This window comes from Ambystoma mexicanum, chromosome 8 (assembly GCF_040938575.1).
Source record: "Ambystoma mexicanum isolate Mex_15411 chromosome 8, UKY_AmexF1_1, whole genome shotgun sequence".
Lineage (NCBI taxonomy): Eukaryota > Metazoa > Chordata > Amphibia > Caudata > Ambystomatidae > Ambystoma > Ambystoma mexicanum.
This window is the reverse complement of record NC_090929.1, coordinates 1,739,251,375-1,739,278,840: the sequence shown is the minus strand read 5'-3', so window position 1 is coordinate 1,739,278,840 and position 27,466 is coordinate 1,739,251,375.

The window sequence follows — 27,466 nt, the reverse complement described above, 5'->3', positions numbered from 1 at the left end:
GTTGCCCCATTGGTTTGTGGATGATAGCCTGAAGAAAGGGCACGTTGGATTCCTAGAACACGACAGAGATGTTTCCAGAATTGTGAAATATACTGAGGTCCCCGATCCGAAATAATCTTGGAAGGAAGGCCATGAAGACGAAAAATATGTTCCAGGAAAATTCCAGCAAGTTCTGAGGAAGATGGTAGTTTATACAATGGTGTAAAATGAGCTAGATGAGTGAACAAGTCAATGGTTACCATAATGGTTGTATATCCTCGGGAAGGTGGTAATTCAACAATAAAGTCAGTGGCAATAACTTCCCAGGGTCGGGTTGGCAACGTAGGTTGTAGAAGCAGACCCGCCGGCCTCTGATTATCGTACTTGTTCTGACTACAAATAGCACATGTCTTGATGTATTGAACTACACTGGACTTCATCCCTGGCCACCAGAACTGTCTTTGTATAAGACGGAAGGTGTTGGTTACTCCTCGATGGCCGGAGTGAAGAGTATCATGGCATAGATTCATTACCTTCTGTTGAAGTTCTTTTGTCGGAATGACCACTGAATTGATCTTGAATAAATATCCTTCCTTGATTGTCAGACGCCAGGGATTTTTCTTCGATATGTCCTTCCAGAGTTCAGATAATTGAGTCTGTGCTCTGATTTCTTCCAGGAGATTGTTCGCTTGAGCTACAAAGATTGTGGGTGGAAACATTTTTGGATAGATCTTATCCTCCAAGGGAACGTAGTCGGGACGCCGAGAAAGGGCATCTGCAATCAAGTTTTGCGATCCAGGAACATGTGAAATTTGAAATTGATATTGAGCAAAGAAGTAGGCCCATCGAGCTTGTCTACTGTTCCTGCACTCCATGGATTGTTGGACCTGAAGATTTCGGTGATCAGTACGGACTTGAACTGGATATTTAGCACCCAGGAGTAAATGTCTCCATTCAGTGAAGGCATGACGAATAGCCAATAACTCCTTCTCCAGAACTGAGTAGTGAGTCTCGCTGGTGGTCAGGGTCCGTGAGAGATAAGCAATGGGATGTTCCAACTTATCATCGGAATCTTGTTTTAAAACTGCTCCTATGGCGTAATTGGAGGCATCAGTTTCCACTAGCAAAGGACGATTTATGTCAGGTTGGGCCTGGATGGGGGTCTGGGTGAATTCTTCTTTCAAGCGTAGGAATGACTTGTCTTGTGGTATAGACCAGTTAAATGGAACGTCTTTCTCCAGGAGATTAAGAATGGGTTGAACAATCTCGGAAAAGGTGGGAATAAATTTCTGGTAGAAGCTGGCAAGCCCCAGGAAGGATTGTATTTGCTTAACAGATGTTGGGGCGGGCCAAGCCAGTATGGTCTTCACCTTTGAAGGGTCCATACTAATTCCTTCTGAACTGAGGACAAATCCCAGATAGTGAACTGATGTGACATGAAACAAACATTTTTCTGGTTTGGCTAAGAGTTGATTTTCACGGAGACGTTGAAGTACTGCTTTTACATGTTCTTCATGTTTCAAGGAGTCCTTGGAGAAGATCAATATGTCATCCAAGTAGACGATAACATTAAGAAATAACATGTCAGAGAACACCCTATCCATAAAACGCTGGAAGACTGCGGGAGCATTGGTCAGACCAAAGGGCATGACTAGGTATTCAAAGTGACCAAAGGGTGTTCTAAAGGCTGTTTTCCATTTGTCTCCTTCCCGGATACGGATCAAATGGTAAGCACCTCGGAGATCCAGTTTCGTGAATATCACTGCACCTCTCACAGCTTCAAGGATATCCGAGATCAGGGCTGGAGGGTATCTGTCTTTCAGGGTGTATTGATTTAGGCCCCGATAGTCCAGGCAAGGTCTGAGCTCTTTAGTATCCTTTTCCGGAACAAAGAACAATGAAGCACCAGCTGGTGATTTTGAAGGTCTTATGGTGCCGTTCTTAAGATTAGTGTCTAGGTATTCCCAGAGGGCTCTCTTTTCGGGTTCTGAAAGGATAAACATCCTGCCAAAGGGAATCACTGCTGAGGGTTCAGTATCTATGGCACAGTCTTCGGGTCTATGTGGAGGTAAGGCTTGAACAATGGCAGTAGAGAATACATCAGCATACCCTTGATAGATCTCTGGAACTTGTACAATATTGGAAACCATGAGTGGTGTCTCTGGACACCTTGGTAGACTTATAGGAGCTGTGACTGAGGTATCCAGGTTTAAACAATGGTTCATACAGAACTCCGAGCCCAGGAATAAGGATCCGGCCATCCAGTTAATATATGGATTGTGCCTTTGTAACCAGGGCATGCCCAGAACCAAGGGGTAATGGGCTGATTTTATAATGTCAAACACAATCCTTTCTTGATGATGATTTATGGAAAGATGGATCTCCCTTGTTTGCAGACTTATGAGTCCTGAGGAAAGAGGTCTTCGGTCAATGGCTTCCACTGGCTGTGAAAAACTTCTTGCTTCATATGGAATGTTATGACTTCTGACCCAATCTTGATCAATGAAGACTCCCATTGCTCCGCAATCCACCAAGGCCAGTATGGGGTAGACCTTGTCCTTGGATGGCGATAAAAAGGCCTGTAATATCCCCAATTTGTTTTGTCCAGGAGAGTTCAAGGATGGAATTGATGTGGAGCAAGCATCGCTCTCCCGAAACCTTGCTCCATTTAGGATCGGGAGCTGGCGTTTCCCGAGCGTCGGGGAGGAGCCAGAGGACACTCTTTCACGAGATGTTTATCTGAGGCACAATACATGCATAAGCCAGTGTGTATCCTTCTTAACCTTTCCTGCGGGGAAATTGGCCCACGAAAGGCTCCAAGTTGCATGGGTTCAGAATCAGTGCTCGGATTCTTGGCAGATTCTGTCCTTGTAGTATTCTCTGGGGAGTTTCTTTGAATTGAGACTTTATTCTTTTTCTTTTTGGCCTTTCTTTCTTGGATTCTGAAGTCTATTTGCATAGACAAGTCCAGGAGGGCCTGGAATGAACTAGGACGTGCCACTCTGGCTAATTCGTCCTTAATCTCTTCATTTAGACCTCTGCGAAATAAGGTAAAACTGGCTTCCAGGGGCCAGTCCGCCTCTTTGGCTAGCTGTTTGAATCTGGTAACATAGGTCAACATGTCTTGGGATCCTTGTTGGAAGTCGAGTAACTTCTCTTGAGCACTGTAGACCATCTCTGGACGTTCGAACATGGTCTTGAGTTCCGTGATGAAGCCTTCATAATCATCCAGGAGAGCATCCCCTGAATTGAGTAAAGGAGTGGCCCATGTAAGGGCATTACCGGAAAGATGCGATATTATGAAGCCCACCTTAGCCCTAGGAGTTGAGAAATAGTAGGGCTTGAAGGTAAAATGTACCAAACAAGAATCCAGGAATCCACGTAAGGTCTTTGTTGAACCATCGTATTTATCAACCACTCCTCCCAATAGTACGCTGTCCTTGTTCGCGGAGTCACGTGACAAGACAAGCTGTCTTAGCGCCGCATTCTCGGCTTTTAAATTCTGCATCTCTATGGAAAGTTCTTGCATTCCGCGCATCAGGTCCTGAATAGCATTCTCCATGGTAGAATCCGTATTGATCGTTTGGCGTCTCAAACTGTCGTAAATCTCCCCCCGTCTCACCTGTGATCGGGATCTCCCTTGTTCGGCCGCAGGACTCATCCTGTGGATGGTTCGGGTCTTGAATAGGCTCGCCCGAGCCTCGTCAGGTTGCAGGACGCGTTCAGAGTTCCGGGAAGTTCGTGGTTCCAGGGTATCCAGGATTAGCGAAGAACGAGTAAGTAGGGGGGGAAATCCCGGAACAGGATAAAGGCAAGGAAGGAAGCAAGAGGATCAAAGGAAATCAATGTAGAGAGTAAGCACACGTCAGGTCACTACCGAAGATAGCGTTGAGACGCGCTGACCCGCAGGGGCGTGACCAATTTATAGTACGTGCCACGACGTGAAAGCTAGTGCATAGCATGGAGCTTGGTACGGCCATGTTGGGAGGAAGAAGGAGTACAAGCCCTTCGTGACAATGACCATGAGGTCCAGAAGGGGCAATTTCGCCGGGTCATGACAGATAGATCCCAAGAAATTAGCTACGGCTGCTGACTTGTGGGTTGCCAACAGGGCTACTCACAAGGATTCTGGGGCAACTCAGAAGAAGGATGAGGGAGAGCAGCCAAAGAAAGATAACAAGGAGAATTCAAATACCTCTCACCCAGAAGAGTCCCCCATACATAACCAGGGTAAGCCACATCGGAAACCAAATAGGGCTAGTGAATCCTCTGGTGCCCAACCAGAGGGAGGTCAGCAGAAACCCCCATTCCAATGAGCGTTTGGTAAATGCTATGTTTGTGGGTCAACTGACCATGTCAAAGGAGATCCCAGGTGTAAGGGTAAACCTGCAGGGATCAGCACTGCCTCCTTAGCCTTCTCCCCAGAGGAAGAAGTATAAATGGCTAGTGCCCACTTTCAACTATTTGCTGAAGCAGCCTTGGGTCTTCAGGCAACTGTATCCTTAAAGTCCATGGGTCTGGGTAAGAAACAGAATGTGGATGTGTACATCTCCATTACAGAATACTCTAGAGGGTATTATATGGACAGTATTCTTGTCAATGGCCATGATACTCCTGCCAGGAGAGACACTGGGGCCAGCAGAACAGTAGTGGATGAAAGCTTTTTCATGCCTGAGGATGTTGCTAAGGAACCCAAGGGTCCCACTAAATTATCTGGAGGCCCTGTCCAGTTGGTTCCAATTCTGCCAGCTCTCATTTAGTGTAATAATATGACAGTGAGGATCCATGTCAGTGTCCAGAATGAGGTGCCTGGGAGAGTCCTGTTGGGGAATGATTTAACATCTCTAGGAGTAGTATCCAGTACCCCCAGGTCTCCCAGTGAGAGAAAACAGAACCAAACCAAATTGGCTAGAGAGGCAACCTTAAGAGACCACTCTGAGCCTGTGGGAACCTCTACAGAGAACCCCAATGCAAGCCCTGTTGTTAGTAAGTTGACCTCCAACCCAGGCAAATCTGAGGCTAGTATAGTAGGGAAATGGGAGCCCCAACCAATCTCCATCATTGCCCATCCAATTGCAAAGTTTATGACTCCCCCTGCTTCTGATGAAGAGGTGGATAGACAAATTGGACCCCTCTCTAGGCCTGTGAGAACTGGTAATTCTCAAAGCTGGTAGAAAACCAGGAAAAATAGGTCTAAGGCTAAACACCTTAAGACTATTGGAGCTTCTATTGAAGACTCCAAGTTAAATCCTAGTGTTAGGAGGGAAACTTCTAAAATAGGTATGGACAGATCTCAGAGGAAGTGGCAGCATGTACCTTGCATGACCACAACCCCTCCAACCAAGATGCCCTAAACCCAACCTGGAGGTTCCTCTAGATCTAAAGGATTCCTTTCCAAGGACCCCTTGAAAAAGCCTATTGTAGGTTCAGAGGTTGTTACAACCTCTGTGGAACTGTTAGAACAGATCCCCTATACATTATAAAAGAGTGATGCACCTCCACAGGTTTGTAGGTCATATAGTCTGCAAATAAAGAATGTCACCACCAAAATGCTGATGGTCTCTCTAGGGCAGGCGTGCACAACTGATTTTGACAGAGGGCCGAAAGTACCTTACATGAGGGCTATAGTGGGCCGAAAAGTAAAAGTGGGCGGGGCGGTAGGCGGGACATGTCAGGAGGCTTTTTCAACCCCCAATTTGTATTAAACACATGGAAAAAGATATGTTTTTGAGGGGTAACGATTTTTATTGCATTTCAAACTTACATTTTGTACTACACATTTTCCATTGCTATCATTTATTTCGATTTAGTTATTGTATATCGTCTGTTTAATTAAATGATATATATTTTATTGACCCTTGATTGGACATTCCGTTATTTTGGACTGCTATAGTTTGCTGTTTGGGTTACCCAAGAGGAGTATGGCCTTCGTTGAGTCAGGTTTCCTAGGTTTCCTCAAAAAAGCAAAGGATGTACATCTCCTAACTGTGCCTGTTTTAGCTTTATTATTGAGTTCACTCTTGGAGTGCAACACTATGCCCCATGGCTCCCATCCCCAACCAAACACTATGCCCCATGGTCCCCTCACCCCCAACCAAACACTATGCCCCATGGCTCCCATCCCCAACCAAACACTATGCCCCATGACCCCCTCACCCCCAACCAAACACTATGCCCCATGGCCCCCTCACCCCCAACCAAACACTATGCCCCATGGCCCCCTCACCCCCAACCAAACACTATGCCCCATGGCCCGCTCACCCCCAACCAAACACTATGCCCCATGGGCCCCTCACCCCCAACCAAACACTATGCCCCATGGCTCCCACCCCAACCAAACACTATGCCCCATGGCCCCCACCCCCAACCAAACACTATGCCCCCTGTCCCTCACCCCCCAAGCAAACACTATGCCCCCTGTCCCTCACCCCCCAACCAAACACTATGCCCCATGGCCCCCACCCCCAACCAAACACTATGCCCCCTGTCCCTCACCCCCCAAGCAAACACTATGCCCCCTGTCCCTCACCCCCCAAGCAAACACTATGCCCCATGGCCCCCTCACCCCCAACCAAACACTATGCCCCATGGCCCCCTCACCCCCAACCAAACACTATGCCCCCTGTCCCTCACCGCCAACCAAACACTATGCCCCATGGCCCCCTCACCCCCAACCAAACACTATGCCCCCTGTCCCTCACCGCCAACCAAACACTATGCCCCATGGCCCCCTCACCCCCAACCAAACATATGCCCCATGGCCCCCTCACCCCCCTAACCCCCAACCAAACACTATGCCCCATGGCTCCCACCTCCAACCAAACACTATGCCCCCTGTCCCTCACCCCCCAAGCAAACACTATGCCCCCTGTCCCTCACCCCCCAACCAAACACTATGCCCCCTGTCCCTCACCCCCCAACCAAACACTATGCCCCCTGTCCCTCACCACCAACCAAACACTATGCCCCATGGCCCCCTCACCCCCAACCAAACACTATGCCCCATGGCCCCCTCACCCCCCTAACCCCCAACCAAACACTATGCCCCATGGCTCCCACCTCCAACCAAACACTATGCCCCCTGTCCCTCACCCCCCAAGCAAACACTATGCCCCCTGTCCCTCACCGCCCAAGCAAACACTATGCCCCCTGTCCATCACCCCCCAAGCAAACACTATGCCCCCTGTCCCTCACCCCCAACCAAACACTATGCCCCATGGCCCCCTCACCCCCAACCAAACACTATGCCCCCTGTCCCTCACCGCCAACCAAACACTAGGCCCCATGGCCCCCTCACCCCCAACCAAACACTATGCCCCATGGCCCCCTCACCCCCAACCAAACACTATGCCCCATGGCTCCCACCCCCCAAGCAAACACTATGCCCCCTGTCCCTCACCCCCCAAGCAAACACTATGCCCCCTGTCCCTCACCCCCAACCAAACACTATGCCCCCTGTCCCTCACCGCCAACCAAACACTATGCCCCATGGTCCCCTCACCCCCAACCAAACACTATGCCCCATGGCCCCCTCATCCCCAACCAAACACTATGCCCCATGGCCCCCTCACCCCCAACCAAACACTATGCCCCAAACACACTCAAGCATGCACCAATACAGACCCGAACCCCCCACCCCCCAAATCAACACACACACAAACATGAACCCCCCACCCCCAACTCAGCACACACACACACACTCAAGCATGCACCCATACAGACCCGAACCCCCCATGCCCCCAACTCAGCACACACACAAACATGCACCCATACAGACCCAAACCCCCCACCCCCCCAAATCAGCAAACTCTCAAACAAGCACCCATACAGACCCGAACCCCCACCCCCCAACTCAGCACACACACAAACATGCACCCATACAGACCCGAACCCCCCACCCCCAACTCAGCACACACACAGACCCGAACCCCTCACCCCCCAACTCAGCACACACACAAACATGCACCCATACAGACCCAAACCCCCCACCCCCCCAAATCAGCACACAAAAAACATTCAAATCAAAACATTCATACACATCCGACACCCCCCGCATCTCAACATACACTCAAAATATATTCAAACACAAACATTCATACACATCCGACACACCCCCCCCACCCCCGCATCTCAACATACACTCAAAATACATTCAAACACAAACATTCATACACATCCGACACACCCCCCACCCCCGCATTTCAACATACACTCAAAATACATTCAAACACAAACATTCATACACATCCGACACACCCCCCCACCCCCGCATCTCAACATACACTCAAAATACATTCAAACACTCAAAATACATTCAAACACAAACATTCATACACATCCGACACACCCCCCCACCATACCTGCCTAACCTCCGCAATTTTTCCGGAGACTCCAGAATTTTAAGCATTTCTCCGGGTCTCCGGAAAAATCCCTTGAATCTCAGGAATTTTGAGATTCTTTCCGGGTCCCGTCATATTCTCCACCTGATTGGCTACCGGCGGCAGCCAATCAGGTGGAGAATATGACGGGACCCAGAAACGGCGCGAAATGTTCGTGCCTACTGCCTGCAACACTATAATAATAGTGCTTCCAATCTATGTCATTGGATTGTAAGCAGTATTATTACGGTGGCGGTGCCACGTTCATTTTGCTTACCACAGCACTGAAAATCATTCATTCAGTGCTATATTCAGCAAAATGAAGGCGGCGCCGCAGCCGAAATAATGCTGCTTTCAATCCATGTCATTCGATAGTGTTTTCACTGGCCCGGAAGACAACAAAGACTTTCCTAATGGAGGGCGGCCGCAGGCCGCCCTCCATTAGGAAAGTGTTTGTGCCTCGCGGGCCGGTCAAAAGGGCATGGCGGGCCGCAACTGGCCCGCGGGCCATATGTTGTACACCCATGCTCTAGGGTATTTTTAACCGACTAGAGTGAAGAGATTCATCCAGCAGTGGATTAAATCCTCCTGTCCCTTAGTCTGGCGGGGGGGAGTGGGGGCGAATGTTAGGGAGAATTCTCCAGAATGGCTAATTTCCCTTACCTACTGAGTCCCTCAGCAGCTTTGCTGGATTTCTAGGATTAATTGTTTTAACCTGGTAAGAGTGTGAGCCTTTTTTCCCACTCTTACATGTGTTTTGCTGTGTGTTTAACCTTTTTGTGTTCATAGACTGTGGAGCCTCACCTACTCCATAGGTATCATCTTTTTACTGTGTTACACAGCACCTTCAGTGCAGTGACACAGGGTTGTCTTTTTCAGACTTCCCAACTCCGACTCCATTTTCTGAGACTGGCTACAGTCTCTCAGAACATGTAAAGTTTCCATTGACATTATTAGTCTTTTTAAACTCACAGACCCAGTACAAACTATCTTACATAGAGTTTTGCAAAGGGTTAATACTTATCCCTTTTTGTCTATTTCTCATGGAACATTGTTTCGTTCTCTTTTCATTAAGACTTGGCTGGTGGCAGTGGTAACTACCCTCTTTTTCCTACCGCAGTTCTTTTAAATCCCCTGGTATTGTTTTAGACTATCTTGGTAGCCCCAAACTTAAACCCACTAGACCATATACATTTTTTAATGGTTCCGGCTGGGTTTATTCGCCATTTCTTTTTTTGTAAAAGTCTTTCTCGTGTTTTACTCTGCGCGCCAAATCAGGTTTGGTTCCTTTGTTCACCGGCCTTTCGCGGGCTTCTGCACAGAAACCCTACTTAGGCGCCTGAATGTCTGGGGGGGACAGGATTTGAGGGAGGGGTCGCACTCTGGCATGATTGGGTGTGGTGACTGTCATGGCGGTACAGCCACCCTGCTATGTGATTGACAGTCATGCTGGGTGAATGGGGGAAAACTGCATAAAAAGCAGGTCACTGGAGCTGGAAAGGCAGAGTTACCACTGGATCGAGAGAACCAAAGAGAAGCTGACAGAAGAGGACCTCTACCACGACTGAACCTCCCGGTGAAGACCTGCTGCGGGTCCGAACCTTCAAACTTCGATGACAGTGAAGATCTGCAAGGAATCTTCTCCCCTTGAGCTGGTGGGAACAACCAGTTCACCAAACTGCTTGTCAGGCCTCCCTTCTCTGGCCAAATTTGCTGTACAGAGCTACAGTGAACCGGATAGCAGGAGGAGCGGACCCTGCTTGCATTTTAAGGAGTGCACCTTTTTTTCGTCACTTTGCTCTGCTGCTGGTTTCTTCCCTGGGCAGTGCAGGACCCTCCAGTCTTCCTCCTTCTTGTCAGTCCGACGGTCACTTCAGGAACCAAGAGCCTGAAGGACCTGCCAGGAACATCTGCCTTAGCTACAGCATTTTTCTGCTTTAAAGGTACTGTGCTAACCCGGTTGTTCGTTCCGTTCAGCTGCAGTGAAAGTGTGTGAAATCCTTCGCCAATCCGAGGGCTTGTCCTTCTCCATTCTTTAAAGTAACATTTCGTCTGACCAACTTCGTTCTGAACTCTTGCCAAAGACTTAACCGTGAACTACTCTGAACTCTGAACTGTGTGATCCTCTGCAAATACTTTGGTCTATTGACTTTGGTCCAGGCCCTTTTCATTTGATTTCCTCACTTTAGTTCCTTTTTCTAGATTGGCCTGCTTACTTACTTGTTGGTGCTGCTCAATTTCTGACTAACTTTGTCTTTCCCTCCCTTTTAAATTGCTGGAGTGCCATTTTGCTCACACTTCATTTTCAGTCTAACTTGTCCAGAATCTATTTGGTGCGGTGTAGTGTATTGGTAACGTGATTTTTCTACTGTTTGATAATAGTGAAATGTTTAATAGCTGATGTGTAAATAAATGTATATTCTTTTACTCAGAAACCTTGAGTCAGTGTTTGTTTGAATCATAGTAATTGCTGTCCTTTGTGTAACTATTGATACTGCTCACTTGCTCTTGAGATAAGTCTGGCTGCTAAGCCATTGTACCAAAGGGGAATTTGTACTGTCCCTTGTTGTCCTAATTGTGTGTGGTGTTCCCAATTCTGCCTAACAGTGGAAAAGATATTTCACAAAATAAGTAACTATCTACAGAGCTTGTGTACAAACTATTATGTTTTGTCCATTGGGAAAACAGGTGTGTCAGTGCCAGCTACCTCTGTGAACATCATCAGGAAAGCAGGTGTGGTGGCTCCACCTTCTTCTGTGAAGGACATCAGGAAAGCAGGGCATGTGTGGTGGCTTGCCTACCTCTCTGTAGAGCATCAGGAAAGCTGGTCTGGGGTCCTCACATGCCCCTGTGAAGAACATCAGGAAAGCAGGTGTGGTCGCCCACCTACCTCTGTGAAGAACATCAGGAAAGCAGATGTGGTGGCCCCACTTACCTGTGTGACCAACATCAGGAAAGCAGGTTTTGTGGCCCCACCTATCTCTGTGAAGAAAATCAGGAAAGCAGGTGTGGTGGCCCCACTTACCTGTGTGACCAACATCAGGAAAACAGGTTTTGTGGCCCCACCTATCTCTGTGAAGAAAATCAGGAAAGCAGGTGTGGTGGCCCCACTTACCTGTGTGAACAACATCAGGAAAGCATGTGTGGTGGTTCACTTACCTCTGAGAAGAACATCAGGAAAGCAGGTGTGGTGCTTCACCTACATCTCTGAAGAACATCAGTAAATGTACCGCTTACCTGGACTCCTCGGGAGCTTAATGCCTTCTCAGCCTGTGGACCTGTTACTTGGGCACTTTAACCCTTTAAGTGCCACTGACGAGCTGGCTCGTCAGTGGAAACCGCTACAGGTTGCCACCGACGAGCCGGCTCGTCGGTTTTGGCACTCTGCTTTGCTCGATCCCTGCAAGGCAAGGCAGGGATCGAGCAAAACTGTAATCCAACCCCCGGGCTATGTCAGGGGGAGGTCCCCCCTCACTGCCAGGGGACTGGATTACCTTCAGTTTCACGTTGGCGTGCGTAAAACAAGTCATCGTGAAACTGAAAGTAAAATCACTGCAGCAGCCATTTTCAGCTGCTGCAGTGAAGAAAGAAGGTGAGTGCCCTTCTTTCTCCGCATCGATCTCCGGCTGTATTTCAAGCCGGAGATCAAGGCGGGTATCATTGTAAAGGGGAGATTCTCCCCTTTACAACGATACCCATTGTGTGGCATTGCAAACCGCGGATTGGGCGCAGGGTGCGCAATCCGCGGGCAGCAATGTCACCGGATCAATACAGATCAGTTTGTGGGGGGGGTACTTACTAGGTAAGCAGCCCCCTTCCCCCCGTGGCCCCAAAGCATAGGGCCACAGCGCCAGAGACCCCTGGGGGCAGATGATCACTGCCCCCAGGGGTGAAAAGGAAAAACAAAAAATCAAGGGAAGGGGGGAGGTGGGAAGGAGTTTGGGGCCTTGGGGCCCACTAGACCTCCAGGGATATGGCAAAAAGTGGTGTCCTTGGAAAGGGGAGGTTCTCCCCTTTCCAAGGACACCACATATATGAGGCATTGCTGGTCACGGATCAGCGCAGAGTGCTCGATCCGTGAACAGCAACCCACTAGACCACCATGGATCCGTTTGTGAGTCGGGGGAAGGGGCTGCTTCAAGTTGTTAGGCAGAAACCTGTGCAGTTCCCTTAGGGACCACTGCAAAAGGCTTAAGACTACAGGTGTTGGCAGTAAACCCAATTGGTAGCAGTCTGTATCACCCAGATTTACCTGGTAGCTGTGGCTAAGCAGCCAGACCCCTCTCAAGAAGAGTTAGACAGTATATAGAGTATACAAGATAGGTACCAAAATACAGTAGCACAAGCAAACACTGACCCGAGCTTTGGTATCAAGTATATCATTATTTATTTAAAGACACATTTAGAGACACTCTAGCACTATTATTGTAAGCAAGTTTAGAAAACACAGTCACTATTAATATATATACATCCCTTATTCCTTATTAGACAAGTCTTAGTTAACACCACTTATTTCCAGACAAAGGTGAGCGCTTAACTAAAGATGGCACTCCAATAAGTTAAGAAAAAGGGAGGGAAAAGGCAGAAGTTAGGAACAGCACATAACACAATACTTTAGAAGCACTCAGCAAGGCAGGAAAGTCAAAGTCTACTTGTGAGCAAAAAGTTCAGAGGCCAGGCTCCCTCTTGGAGAGAGTAGAACACCAATGCGCCCAAGATCACACAGTTTAAAAGGCTTGGAAAGTCTTGCAGAGATTTTAAAAGGAATCAGTTCAGCTCAGAAAAGTTTAGTTAGCCAGCCTAGGGCCAACCCAAGTGGTAAGTTGAGGATTTACGGGACACCCCACACAGACCGTTGCGAGGGAGGCCAGGATGACACAGTACCTTGAAAGTGGAGAGGATCTTCGGGCGGGGGCATTTGTTCCTGGCAGTGGGTGCAAGTCGTGTCGTCGTCCAGAGGAAGAGAAGATCTCGACGTGGAGGAAAGCTGAAGGTTGTTGCACTGCCAGGGAAGAAACCAGCCGCGGAGTTCTCCGGTTTAAAAGGTACTAGGTTTAAAAGGTACTACCCTTTTATTTGCGGTAGTGGTAAAACGTGGTATCCCGGTTGCCGTGGTGCTTGGCACAGGCAAGGCGGCCACGAGATGATCCGGGAAGGCGAAAAGGCGGGCAAACTGGTTATCCCCATTAGTCAAAGGAAGAAGACTCTTCGGGATGAAGCTCTCCTCTGTCGTTGGAAGAAGTGGTGAGTCGGTTCAGCAAGGCTCCACCGGTGGTGTCGTCGTTGCAGGTCGGCTCAGCTTCTCCCTCTTAGGATTCTTTGGTCCTGTGGCGACATCTGAAGTCCCAGTCCCCAAAGCTGTCACGATGCCTGCCCCCGGAAAGCCAGACCAGGCCCAGCAACCCCGGAAGCAGGCATCATGCAACTTGAAGCATGCCCAAAAACCCCAGTTAGGGGCTGTTTGGCTACAGTCCTGGCGCCCATGGCACCAGCCTCATAAGAATAAAGTCAGTCCTGGCGCCAGGCTCATTACAGAAAACGTACCTGATGCAGACCATGCTGCATACCTACCTGATGCAGACCTTGCTGCACAAAGCCACAAGCCAAATGAGGCTTAGAGGGACTATTTTACCTCAGGGACTCCTTTCCTCTCGGGTGGGGCTGTGGAAGAATACTTACCTGGGACTTCTTCCAAGGCTATTTAAGCCACACCCGGACAGCCACACGTGCTTCGCGTTATTCTGCTTGCTGCAGCGTAACGCTCACCGTGTCTTCAGCAGCTCCAGTCTTCAGCCATGCCCGCTTCAGCCCTGGAACACCTGGAATAAGAAAAGGAGAAGGAGAAGAGGTCAGAACAAAACCCTTACCTGAATCCTTGATCCAGCACATCGTCGATCTGGAAGAGAGAAGCCTTCACAGGTGCATTGCCATGCACCTCGCAGCGCCGCGCTGAACTCACCATCCGGGGCTGCATTCCTTTACTCCATCGCAAACCCAGCATCTCCAGGCCATTCTTCAACACCTGGGGGAGACAAGAACAAATAGGTGAGCAAGGGCAATACAAACCACCCCCAAATACTTACCTGATTACCACAGGGGGGTACTCACCTCATCTCGGGTCGGCGCAGTCAATTCTGCATCACAGGCGCACCCCGGCCCCTAAGGGGAAAACAAGGACAATACAAACCACCCCCAAAGACTTACCTGATTACCACAGGGGGATACTCACCTCATCTCGGGTCGGCGCAGCCAATTTTGCATCACCGCCGCACCCCGGCCCCTAAGGGGAAAACAAGGACAATACAACCTAACCCCAAAGACTTACCTGATTTACCACAGGGGGGTACTCACATCATTTCGGGTCAGCGCAGTTAATTCAGCATCATCGCTGTACCCCGGCCCGCAAGGGGAGAACCACAATAGACTTACCAGGATTTTACCAATTGCCACTTGGAACTCTTCTGGTGGTTTAAATCTGCAACCTGCAAGGAATCTGGCAGAATGAAGATCAGACTTTTGAACTCTTACGAACAATTGGACTTTAGATTCAATACTGGAACTCACCAATTCCTCCACGCCAGTGAAGTAACTGGTCAACTACGCGCCCCTGCGCTCGACGCAGGATGGAGAGCTCATCTTTCCAAATCTTCAGCTGAGATTAAGAGGGGACTTTAGGAGTGTTCTGTGGGCAGACAAGGGGAGTGGGAAGGCGGGTTAACGCTCAGATTACGGGAGGTTAATTCCCTTTCTCCATTGCAGAAAGATATTCATACGAGCCCAACAAACGAAGCTAAGTCGGTCTGTCCAGTCTGTCATCTCGGCTCTACGTGTTACTCTGGTGGAAGCAACAGCGGGCCAGTCCAGATCGTCGCCCCCGTGGGAATCAGGTGAGCGTAACAGAACGCGAAGCCTACCCACAAATACCCACCTGGGCGTCATGGAGACCTCGGAAAACCGATCAGTTGGCCCAATTATTAGGGGAACTAAGGGCCGAAGTGCATTCCGCCCGCCAGGAAACCAATGCCCTCAGGAGGGAATTGATAGTATCAATAGAACGAACTGATGATTTGGCCAGACAGCTATTACAAAGCCAGGCTGGACAAACACCTCTCCCTGGACTCGGGGCCAGCCCAGCTCCGGTTCCACCGAGTAACCCGGTGCAGATAAACCTTCCTGGAGCCGTTCCCTTGGCTCCGCCTGAACGCTTTGCCGGAGACCCTAAAAGGTTTGCTATATTCATGAATCAATGTCGCTTACACTTTTTATGTAGTGCTGGAGCTTTCCCAAACGATCAAGCCAAGGTAGCTTTTGTACTGTCATATCTCAGCGGCAGTGCAGCGGACTGGTCCATTCCGCTAGTAAATCAGGATGACCCGATTCTTCGAGATTTCCAAGGTTTTCGAACTAGCATGGAAAGACTGTTCGCCCGACATTCCCAAGGACAGGCTTTGGATAACAAACTTTTATCCTTACGGCAAGGTAATCGGGATCTTTTATCTTACATTGCAACTTTCAATAGATTAGTTGTGGAAACCGAATGGCCTGAAGCCAAGCGAATTACATTATTTCATCGAGGGCTTCGGGGAGAACTCAAGGATGTTTTAGCCCAAGTCGTGAACCCGCCTTTAGACTGTGCTGAATATATAGATTTTGTGGTCCAGTTAGATCACAGACTTCAAACCAGAAAGGCTGATCGAACCAAGTTTGAAAACAAGGTCTTGGTTAAAACCTACATAACCTCTAAGGGGGTAGATGCCTCAGAACCCATGCAAATCGGGGGGGTTAGAGGACCCTTAACCCAGAAGGAAAGGGAAAGAAGACGGCAACAGCAATTATGTCTATATTGCGGAGCTACTGGTCATTTCCTTCGGAACTGCCCTGTAAAACCACCCAAGAAAACTATAGGAGCAGCAGACGAAAACCACTTGAAACCTGACTCGGGAAACGATCACGCCCAGCAAGCGTAGAGGTCAGCTTGCCGAGCTTAAAGAAGGACACTCTGACCTCGCATTTCACCATACCCATGGTCCTTATAGATCCAGAGCAGCCATCACGCATGCACGCGGTAAAGGCGTACGTAGATAGTGGAGCCATAGGAAACTATTTGGACTACGGATTGGCTTCCAGGATGAATCTACCTCTCACCCAAAAGACCACTGCCGATGTCATCACCACTGTTGATGGAACTGAAATTGCCTCTGGGCCTGTAACTCATTCCACTGCAGAGATGACATTTCTGGGTCAGGCTGGACACCGAGAGGTTATGGTGTTTGATTTAATCAAGGCTCCACAGTTTCAACTGATACTGGGAATCCCTTGGTTGGAAAAACACAATCCCTGTATTGATTGGCGAGAGAAGAGACTAACCTTCCCAGAATGTGCTAACACCTGTTACCCAAAGAGAACTCTAAATTCAGTACTGGCCCCAATAATCCCAGCTGCCATACAATTACTTGCTGAATACCAAGACTTTCAGGATGTCTTTCAAAAGGAGCAGGCAAACACCTTACCACCGCACAGATCGTATGATTGTCAAATAGATCTCATACCAGGAGCACAACCACCTTGTAGCAGAATCTATGCCCTCACGGAACCTGAAAATCTCCACTTGCGCCAGTACCTAGACCAGTATCTTGCTAATGGCTTCATCCGCCCGTCCAAGTCCCGTGCATCATCCGCTTTATTCTTCGTGCCAAAAAAGGAAGGCGACCTTAGAACATGCATTGACTACCGCGCGCTGAATCAGATAACTATCAAGAATCGGTACCCATTGCCTTTGATCCCTGAACTACGAGACCAGGTAAAGAATGCTTGTATATACACTAGACCTTCGGGGGGCATATCATCTGGTACGCGTCAAAGAGGATGACGAATGGAAGACTGCTTTTCGCACCAAGTACGGATTATTTGAGTACCAGGTGATGCCTTTCGGACTTTGTAACGCACCAGCAGCCTTCCAGTTCTTCATGAACGATGTCTTCCGAGAGCTCATCGATGTTTGTGTATTCGTTTACATCAACGATATCTTAGTATACTCCCTATCAGAATCCGATAATGTAAAGCACGTCCGAGCAGTCCTAGAAAAGTTACGCCAGTATAAGTTATACGCTAAACTGGAAAAGTGCATCTTTCACACTACGGAAGTAGAGTTTCTTGGATTTATTCTGACCCCGAAAGGAATCCGGATGGATACACGTAAGGTGGAAGCAATTCTTAATTGGCCTTCGCCAAGCTCAGTCAAAGGAGTTCAAAGCATGCTCGGCTTTGCCAATTTCTACCGCAGGTTTATCCCGGACTTCTCACACATTGTACATCCCATTACAACATTATTGCGAAAGAATAAACGCTTTACATGGACAGAAGAAGCCGAGAACGCCTTCCAAGAGTTGAAAAAGAAATTCACGTCCGCTCCTGTATTACGACACCCGCGCCCAGAGCTTCCCTATATAGTGGAAACAGATGCATCCAGTTCAGCTAAGGGAGCAGTGCTCTCCCAAAAGGATCCCGAAACTAACCAGCTGCACCCAGTGGCGTTTTGGTCATGAAAGTTTTCGGCTCCCGAATTAAATTATGCTATAGCCGACAAGAAACTGTTGGCCATCAAGTCCGCCTTCAAGGCTTGGCGGCACTATCTGCTGGGCGCCAGGCATACCATTACGGTCATCACTGATCACCGCAACTTACAATACCTAAAGGTAGCCAAGGCCCAATCTTCACGCCAACTCCATTGGGCATTGTTCTTCGCCGAGTTTGATTTTGTAATAACCTATCGACCAGGTTGTAAAAATGGAAAATCTGACGCCCTGTCCCGAATAGGAATGGGAGAAACAGAAAGAGCTTTAGAACCTGTACCCATAATTCCCGAACAGAGGATCCTTGGTCTGACATCCATACACTCTCTGGAGGACATTCAAGAAAAGGTCCATCAACTCTTTGATTCCGATGCCTTACAGGGCTGGGCAAGGAAAGGCCCAGAGTATTCTGTCACCAACAATCTACCTTATTACCAAGGCCGGCTATTTCTGCCACTAGAGGAACTACAGAAACTTGTCATTTCTCATTACCACGACACCTTGATGGAAGGGCATCCTGGCATTGCAAAAACTGAAGCCAAAATCAAGAAACAGTTTTGGTGGCCCACCTGGCGAAAAGATGTCAAGTTGTTTGTCATGTCTTGTGGCATTTGCGCTCAAAATAAAGGGGAAAAGAAAAAACCCACTGGATTATTACAACCGTTAGACATACCACCTACTCCTTGGCATACCTTGTCATTAGACTTTATCACGGATTTAGCCCCGTGCAATGGTTATAACACCATTCTAGTTATTGTAGATCTTTTTTCTAAAATGGCCCATTTCATTCCTTTAAAAGGAATACCTTCAGCTTCAATCCTGGCCAAGGAGTTCCTTGAAAATGTTGTCCGCCTATATGGCTTTCCTTCCGTGTTAATTTCGGACCGGGGAAGTCAATTTATTTCACATTTTTGGAGGAAGTGCTGCCAGCTGACACAAATTGATGTTAGGCTTTCAACCAGCCACCATCCCCAGACCGACGGTCAAACAGAGAGAACCAACCAGACTCTTGAGCAATACCTACGTTGTATGCTACATCAATCTGAGGAGGATTGGAAAGACATTCTTTGGATCGCTGAGTATGCATACAATAATTCTGTACACTCAGGAACTAAACAAAGCCTTTTTTTTACCATACATGGTCACCATCCTCGAACCTCAGACTTAGATTCTCCCCAGCATTTAGAGATGCCCGCGGTGGACCATCTCCACGCTGTTATCACACAAGCCTTTAAAGAGGCGACTGCACATTTACAAAAGGCTAAGGATAAATACAAGAAGGATGCTGACCAACACAGGAGTGAAGCACCGCAATACCAAGTAGGGGACCAAGTATGGTTAGCCACCAAGTACTTACCACTCAAGGGAACACAGACTTTTAACCCCAGCTATTTGGGACGTTATTCTATTAAGGCTATAATTAACCCAGTGGCCGTCAAGTTGGACCTGCCTGGTCATATGCGTGTTCATCCTGTTTTTCACGTGTCTCTTTTGAAGCCTGTGCAACCAGGAACTAGGCTAACCACCCCACCTGAACCTATCCTCATAGACGGGGAACCTGAATTCGAAGTCAAGAATATTTTGGACTCCAAAAGGGTGAGATCAAAACTCTTCTATCTCATCGATTGGAAAGGTTATGGTCCACAAGAAAGATCTTGGGAGCCTAGTGACCATGTGCATGCACCTCAATTAGTGAAAAGGTTCCACCAAGAATTTCCAGACAAACCAAGGCAGAGAGGAAGAACAGCTTTAGGAGGGGCCTTGAGGAGGAGTGCTGTCACGATGCCTGCCCCCAGAAATCCAGACCAGGCCCAGCAACCCCAGAAGCAGGCATCATGCCACTTGAAGCATGCCCAAAAACCCCAGTTAGGGGCTGTTTGGCTACAGTCCTGGCGCCTATGGCGCCAGCCTCATAAGAATAAAGTCAGTCCTGGCGCCATGGGCGCCAGGCTCATTACAGAAAACTTACCTGATGCAGACCATGCTGCATACCTACCTGATGCAGACCTTGCTGCACAAAGCCACAAGCCAAATGAGGCTTAGAGGGACTATTTTACCTCAGGGACTCCTTTCCTCTCGGGTGGGACTGTGGAAGAATACTTACCTGGGACTTCTTCCAAGGCTATTTAAGCCACACCCGGACAGCCACACGTGCTTCGCGTTATTCTGCTTGCTGCAGCGTAACGCTCACCGTGTCTTCAGCAGCTCCAGTCTTCAGCCACGCCCGCTTCAGCCCTGGAACACCTGGAATAAGAAAAGGAGAAGGAGAAGAGGTCAGAACAAAACCCTTACCTGAATCCTTGATCCAGCACATCGTCGATCTGGAAGAGAGAAGCCTTCACAGGTGCATTGCCATGCACCTCACAGCGCCGCGCTGAACTTACCATCCGGGGCTGCATTCCTTTACTCCATCGCAAACCCAGCATCTCCAGGCCATTCTTCAACACCTGGGGAGACAAGAACAAATAGGTGAGCAAGGGCAATACAAACCACCCCCAAAGACTTACCTGTTTACCACAGGGGGTACTCACCTCATCTCGGGTCGGCGCAGTCAATTCTGCATCACCGCCGCACCCCAGCCCCTAAGGGGAAAACAAGGACAATACAAACAACCACCCCCAAAGACTTACCTGATTACCACAGGGGGGTACTCACCTCATCTCGGGTCGGCGCAGTCAATTCTGCATCACCGCCGCACCCCGGCCCCTAAGGGGAAAACATGGACAATACAACCTAACCCCAAAGACTTACCTGATTTACCACAGGGGGGTACTCACCTCATTTCGGGTCGGCGCAGTTAATTCAGCATCATCGCTGTACCCCGGCCCCAAAGGGGAGAACCACAATAGACTTACCAGGATTTTACCAATTGCCACTTGGAACTCTTCTGGTGGTTTAAATCTGCAGCCTGCAAGGAATCTGGCAGAGTGAAGATTAGACTTTTAAACTCTTACGAACAATTGGACTTTAGAGTCAATACTGGAACTCACCAATTCCTCCACGCCAGTGAAATAACTGGTCGTCTACGCGCCCCTGCGCTCGACGCAGGATGGAGAGCTCATCTTTCCAAATCTTCAGGTGAGATTAAGAGGGGACTTCAGGAGTGTTCTGTGGGCAGACAAGGGGAGTGGGAAGGCGGGTTAACGCTCAGATTACGGGAGGTTAATTCCCTTTCTCCATTGCAGAAAGATATTCGTACGAGCCCAACAAACGAAGCTAAGTGGTGTCTGTCCAGTCTGTCATCTCGGCTCTACGTGTTGCTCTGGTGGAAGCAACAGCGGGCCAGTCCAGATCGTCGCCCCCGTGGGAATCAGGTGAGCGTAACAAAAGCCCTGCTTTTATGTAGAAAACCCTCATTCATCAGTCCTAGCTGTCACTCAAACATGCTAAGTGGTGAGCCGGGCGGCTCACCACTGGGCCAATCACACAAGAGTGCGACTTGAGTTGCCGAGGCAACTCAGTCCAGGGTGCCTAAACCCCCTCCCACACCCCCTGTGGTACCCAGACAGAGTGGCACCACTTTGGAGGGCTTCTGTGCAGAAGCCCGCCAAAAGTGGATTAAAGGGCTCAACTTGGAGTCACAGAAGCGAACACAAATGCCATTTTGGAACCGAGTTCTGGCAAAAAATACCAACCAGTGAATTAATATTAAATAAATAAGCCAGTGGTATGTTTGAGGCTATGTTAAAAAGTATTAGCCTCGAACAATGGGAAAATCCCATAGGAATATATTTGCGGTCGAATATAAAAAGTAGTATCCACTGCCACCAGCCAAAACTCACTCAGGGGGGACTGGACAGTGCCCCCTCGAACAACAGACCGAGGGGCAATCGAATTGCCCCTACCAGTGGAATTGCCCCTACCAGTGTGCCCACAATATGATGGTTTGTACTGGTTCTGTTCACAATTTAGGACTAGTAAAGCCAATGGTGACTTTACATGCCCTGGGAGACAGTAGTCAGTCCCAGGGTATGGAGTCTATGTTTGGGGGTCACTATGACACCCCTGTGTTACGGCACGGAGGATGCTGTGTAACACACATACCAAAAACACATGAAGCCCTATGGAGTAAAAGACCCCATAGCCCATAAAACACATTACAAAGTCAAAGGATATCTCAAATCATGTCTAAGAGTGGGAGAAAAAGAGTCTCCCTCTCAGCAGGAGAAAAAAATAAACCCAGAAAATCCAGCAAAGCTGCTGGGGGACTCACTAGGTTTGGGAAATTAGCCTTAACAGAGAATTCTCCCTAACACAAGTAAGCAGCCCTCTGCCCCCTCCCGGCCCGCAAAGCATGGGGGCACATGCATGTGAACCCTGGGGCAGATGGCTGACCATCTGCCCCCAGGGAATGTAAAAGAAAAATGAAATGATGGGAAAAGGGGGTGGGGGTAGGGGTTGGGATAGGGGAGGGTGTGGGGGTCCACTAGCCACTATGGATTTTTTACTGAATGAAAGGGGGGTGCCCCCCAACCGAAGTAGAAAGGGGCACCCCTTGTAACCCTCCCTGGGGGCAGATATCTGCTCCTAGGAAGGGGCATCTGACCCCAGGGAGGGTTGCATGAGGTGAGGCCCTCCATTTGGGGTGGCGGGGTGAGTGCCACCCCCCCCCCCATTGCAGTACAACATTCGCTGCCAATTTAGGGTGCCCCTCAGCCCCCCTAAAATGCAGCCTACAATTTTGTATTTTATTTGTTTACCCAAGTTTGCTTGGCGCAGATGGGCCCATTAGTGTGCCAATCTGCCCCCAGGGTGCCCAAACCCTACTGCCCCATCTATTGGGGGTCCTTCCCCACCTTTTTTGGTGGCCCTCTCCCCCCACCCCAAATGGCTGGGGGGGGACACCTCAAGCAGCCCTCCCTGAGCCTCCTACGAAGGGCTGCATGATGTGCCCCCCCTCCGTACGGTGTGGGTGAGGAGAGGGCCACCAAAAATGGTGGAACAGGCTCCCCAATAGATGGGGCAGTAGGGTTTGGGCACCCTGGCACACTAATGTGGCCATCTGCGCCAAGCGAACTTGGGTAAACAAAAAAAATAATACAAAATTGTAGGCTGCATTTTAGGGGGGGGCTGAGGGGCACCCTAAATTGGCAGCGAATGTTGTACTGCAATGGGGGTGGCATTCACCCCCCACCCCAAATGGAGGGCCCCACCTCATGCAACCCTCCCTGGGGGCAGAGATCTGCTCCCAGGAAGGGGCATCTGACCCCTGGGAGGGATGCATGAGGTGGGGCCTCCCCTATCTGACGCCAGGGAGGGATGCATGAGGTAGGGCCCTTCATTTGGGGTGGGGGGGAGAGGGCCACCCCCGTTACAGTAGAACATTCTCTGCCAATTTAGTGTGCCCCTCAGCCCCCCCTAAAAAGCAGCCTATGATTTTGTATTATTATTTTTGTTTACCCAACTTCGCTTCACGCAGATGGCCACATTAGTGTGCCAATCTGCCCCCAGGGTGCCCAAACCCTACTACCCCATCTATTGGGGGTCCTACCCCACCTTTTGTGGTGGCCCTCTCCCCCCCACCCCAAATGGCTGGGGGGACACCTCATGCAGCCCTCCCTGAGCCTCCTAGGAAGGGCTGCATGATGTGCCCCTCTCCGTTCGGTGTGGATGAGGAGAGGGCCACAACAAATGGTCGGACAGGCCCCCCAATAGATGGGGCAGTAGGGTTGGGCACCATGGGGGCAGATTGGCACACTAATGTGTCCATCTGCGCCAAGCGAATTTGGGTAAAAAGAAAATAATACAAAATCGTAGGCTGCTTTTTAGGGGGGGCTTAGGGGCACCCTACATTGCCGGCAAATGTTCTACTGTAACGGGGGTGGCCCTCTCCCCCGCCACCCCAAATGGAGGGCCCCACCTCATGCATCCCTCCCTGGCGTCAGATAGGGGGGTCCCACCTCATGCATCCCTCCCTGGGGTCAGATGCCCCTTCCTAGGAGCAGATATCTGCCCCCAGTGAGGGTTGCATGAGGTGGGGTCCTCCATTTGGGGTGGAGGGGTGAGTGCCACCCCCTGTTGCAGTATAACATTTGCTGCCAATTTAGGGTGGCCCTCAGCCCCCCTAAAAAGCAGCCTATGATTTTGTATTATTTTCTTTGTTTACCCAACTTTGCTTGGTGCAGATGGGCACATTAGTGTGCCAATCTGCCCCCAGGGTGCCCAAACCCTACTGCCCCATGCATTGGGGGGCCTGTCCCACCATTTTTGGGGGCCCTCTCCCCCCACCCCAAATGGATGTGGGTGTACCTCACGCAGCGGTTTGTAGGAGGCCCAGGGAGGCATGCATGAGGTGCCCCCGCCACCCATTTGGGGTGAGGTGGAGAGGGCCCCCAATAATTGTGGTACAGGCCCCCCAGTGGGTGGGGCAGTAAGGTTTGGGCACCCCGGGGCCAGACTGGCACACCAATGTGCCCCTCTGCGCCAAGGCAAGTTTCGTAAACAAAGAAAAAAATTGAAACTGGTGGAACGCTTTTTAGGGGGCGCTGTGGGGCACCCCAAAGGGTCTGGGAAGTTTCTAATGGGATGGGGCATTGACCCCCCCTCCAGCCGCAATGGAATGGGTGCCATGTCATGCAGCCTTCCCTGGGACCAGATATCTGCTCCTAGGAACGGACGCCTGAGCCCAGGGAGGAGTGCAGGACAGCCCCCCCCATTATCTGCCCCTGGGGGGGGCTACATGAGATGGGCCGCCCCTCTAATTTGGCCATGTGTGGTTTCCCATGGGTGTCCTCTTTTGGAAAACGCATGGGGTTCCCTGTTTCTCTTGCTGGCTTCGACACCCTAGGCCCAAATCTGTAGGTTGCCCACATGAACAAAATGGGCAGTGGCGAAAGACTTGGGGTTACCAGTGGGTTACCCTTTTCCTTTTGCACCCCCGGTAGGTGCGCCCACACATGTGAGGTATCTTTTTCATCGGGACACCTGTTGGAACACGAGAAGGTATGACCTCTGTTGGCGATGTGTTTCGGTGAGTGGACACAGGGAAATATCTCTGAAATTGGCTGGAAATGAAGACAATTCTCAGACATTTCGCTCTGGCCACCCACCGAAACACACAGCCAACAACATATGGCCTACCTTCCCGCGTCCCCACAGGTGTCCCGATGAAAACGGTACTTCACATGTGTGGGTGCACCCACCGGGGGTGCAAAAGTGTATGGTGCCTAAAGCAGCGACTAAATGTAGGTCACATTTGGGAAATGAAAGGGCTGTGAGACAAAGGGCACCAGCAAATGGGTCAAAACGTTATGAAAACCACACAAACACAACGCATGGCCTACCGTCCCGCGTTCCCACAGGTGTCCCGATGAAAAGGGTACCTCACATGTGTGGGTGCATCTACCTGGGCACCAAGGGGAAAGCCTAAAACACAAGTAACCCCAAGTCTGTTTTCAGACCGGAATTTCAGACGCTCTGCCGAACGGCACAACATACAGATATGGGCCTCGGGTGTCTACGCCACCAAGGAAAACAGGGAACCCCATGCATTTCTCAAAAGAGGACACCCGTGGGAATCCACAGAGGTATGATTTGGGCAAATCGCCCCAGAATGTATTACCCAGACACCCCTGTAAAGTCCGAAATGTGGGGAAAAAAATGCATTTTCCGCACATTTCACTCGGCGCACCCATTGAAATGGCCAAAATCGCCTACCTCTCACAAAACGGTTGATAACCACATCAAAATAATTTTTTTCCGTTTCCACTCAACCTGTTCTTCAAATCCAGGAAGTTGGGGAATTCAGCACAGCAAACCATTCGTTCCTAGCTCTTACAAGGAAAAACCCACAGGCTACTTTGTACATCAGTTTATTGGCATTTTTTGAAAAAACCCAAATTTTTCCCCCTTTTTGGTTATTTTCTCTCACCCCCCTACAGCACCCTAGGATTCTTGGATGGCGTTAAGGAGCCAAATTTGGCCGAGATATCTCATGTAACAAAAAAGTTACAAGCCATTGAATGGCCACATACCGAAATCGCCAAAAAAGGCCCTGGCACTGGGGATAAACACCCATGGCACTTAAAGCATTAAGGATTCCTTCTCTGTGTAAACAACAATAACAACAATAGAACTGCTATAATACCCGATTTTCTGAGAAGTTTTATATAACTATGTGCTTGTGGTAAGTCCTCCCTTCTCACCTGTGTTTATGTTTTGTGGAACTCTCCATCCTGTATTCTACAGTGCCGCGTTGGAATGAATTAACTTTAAACCTGGGTGGCTGAGGTGTTCAGTAGATTCTTAACTTATAATGTCTTTGCTTTTCTCGAATTTTGTCTTGGGTAAGTACCTGGAGAAAAAAATACTATAGTCTTTTAGATTTAGAAACGTCCCTACATTGGAGAGATCTCTCTTTCTAATATTTTCCATTTTTCTTGCAGTTTCTCTGAATTCAGATAGGCTAAGGGCTGTGGAGAAACTGTGATGTTACTCGGAAAGGAGAAACGTTTAACAAGCGTAAGTTCTTTTATGTGGAGTAAAAGCAGCCTTTTGGGAAAAACTCTGTAATAAATGAGCGGTGAAAACTTGAAGAGACATCAGGTACGTAAACGTATTTAAACTTCTTCTTTCATATGTTCTATTAATTATTTCAAAAAAGGTAGCAGGCGCTCCTCTCCAGAAAGAACATGGCATGATAACCTGTTCTGTGTTTTTTTACCACTTTGAGATGATAGTTTGCTGCACAGCTCTACCTCACTGATGAGGCCCAACAAGGCTGAAACACGTTCATGGGGTTGCTGTTGGTACTCTTGTTCAGAAGGGAATTGCCATAGCATTTCGGTGCTGGACTGCCCATGTGGGCGGGACAAAGACTGATATGCAAATGGATATTTCCCATCTGTGAAAAGTACAGTGAGCAAAAAGGGATGGCAGCAAACTCTCATATCAAAGTGGGAAAAAACCACAGAACAGGTTACCATGCCATGTTCTTTCTGGAGAGGAGCGTCTGTTACCTTTTTTGAAATATTTATTATTAAGTTTGTTCATTAATTAAATACCTTTTGTCTGCAGGTTTTCAGAAAACTGAATAGAAATACCTTGGGAAGATGCAGTGACTGCTGAGGAAGCTTCTGTATGAAGATACTGCGACTGCGAATGATGAATGCTGCTTGAAGTTGCTGCAGCTGTGAGAGAACTTCTGACAGAAGATACTGCGACTGCGAATGATGAATGCTGCTTGAAGTTGCTGCAGCTGTGAGAGAACTTCTGACAGAAGATACTGCGACTGCGAATGATGAATGCTGCTTGAAGTTGCTGCAGCTGTGAGAGAACTTCTGACAGAAGATGCTGCAGCTACGAATGAACACTGCTGATGGAATAAATGACTTCGGAAATACCTTTGGTTCGGTAAGTCTTTCGATAACTATGGAATTCTGTTATTTTTTCTGTAAGAACTAATGTCTCTGATTTTTCCTTTGACAGGTTCTGTGAAGAGCGACGATGGTAGCATTACCGGCTGTCAGCGGAGAAGACGCGAAGCAGGGCTCCAGCCGAGGCGGAGCTTAAGTAGCTCCCTCTGCAGTAAGTATAGAG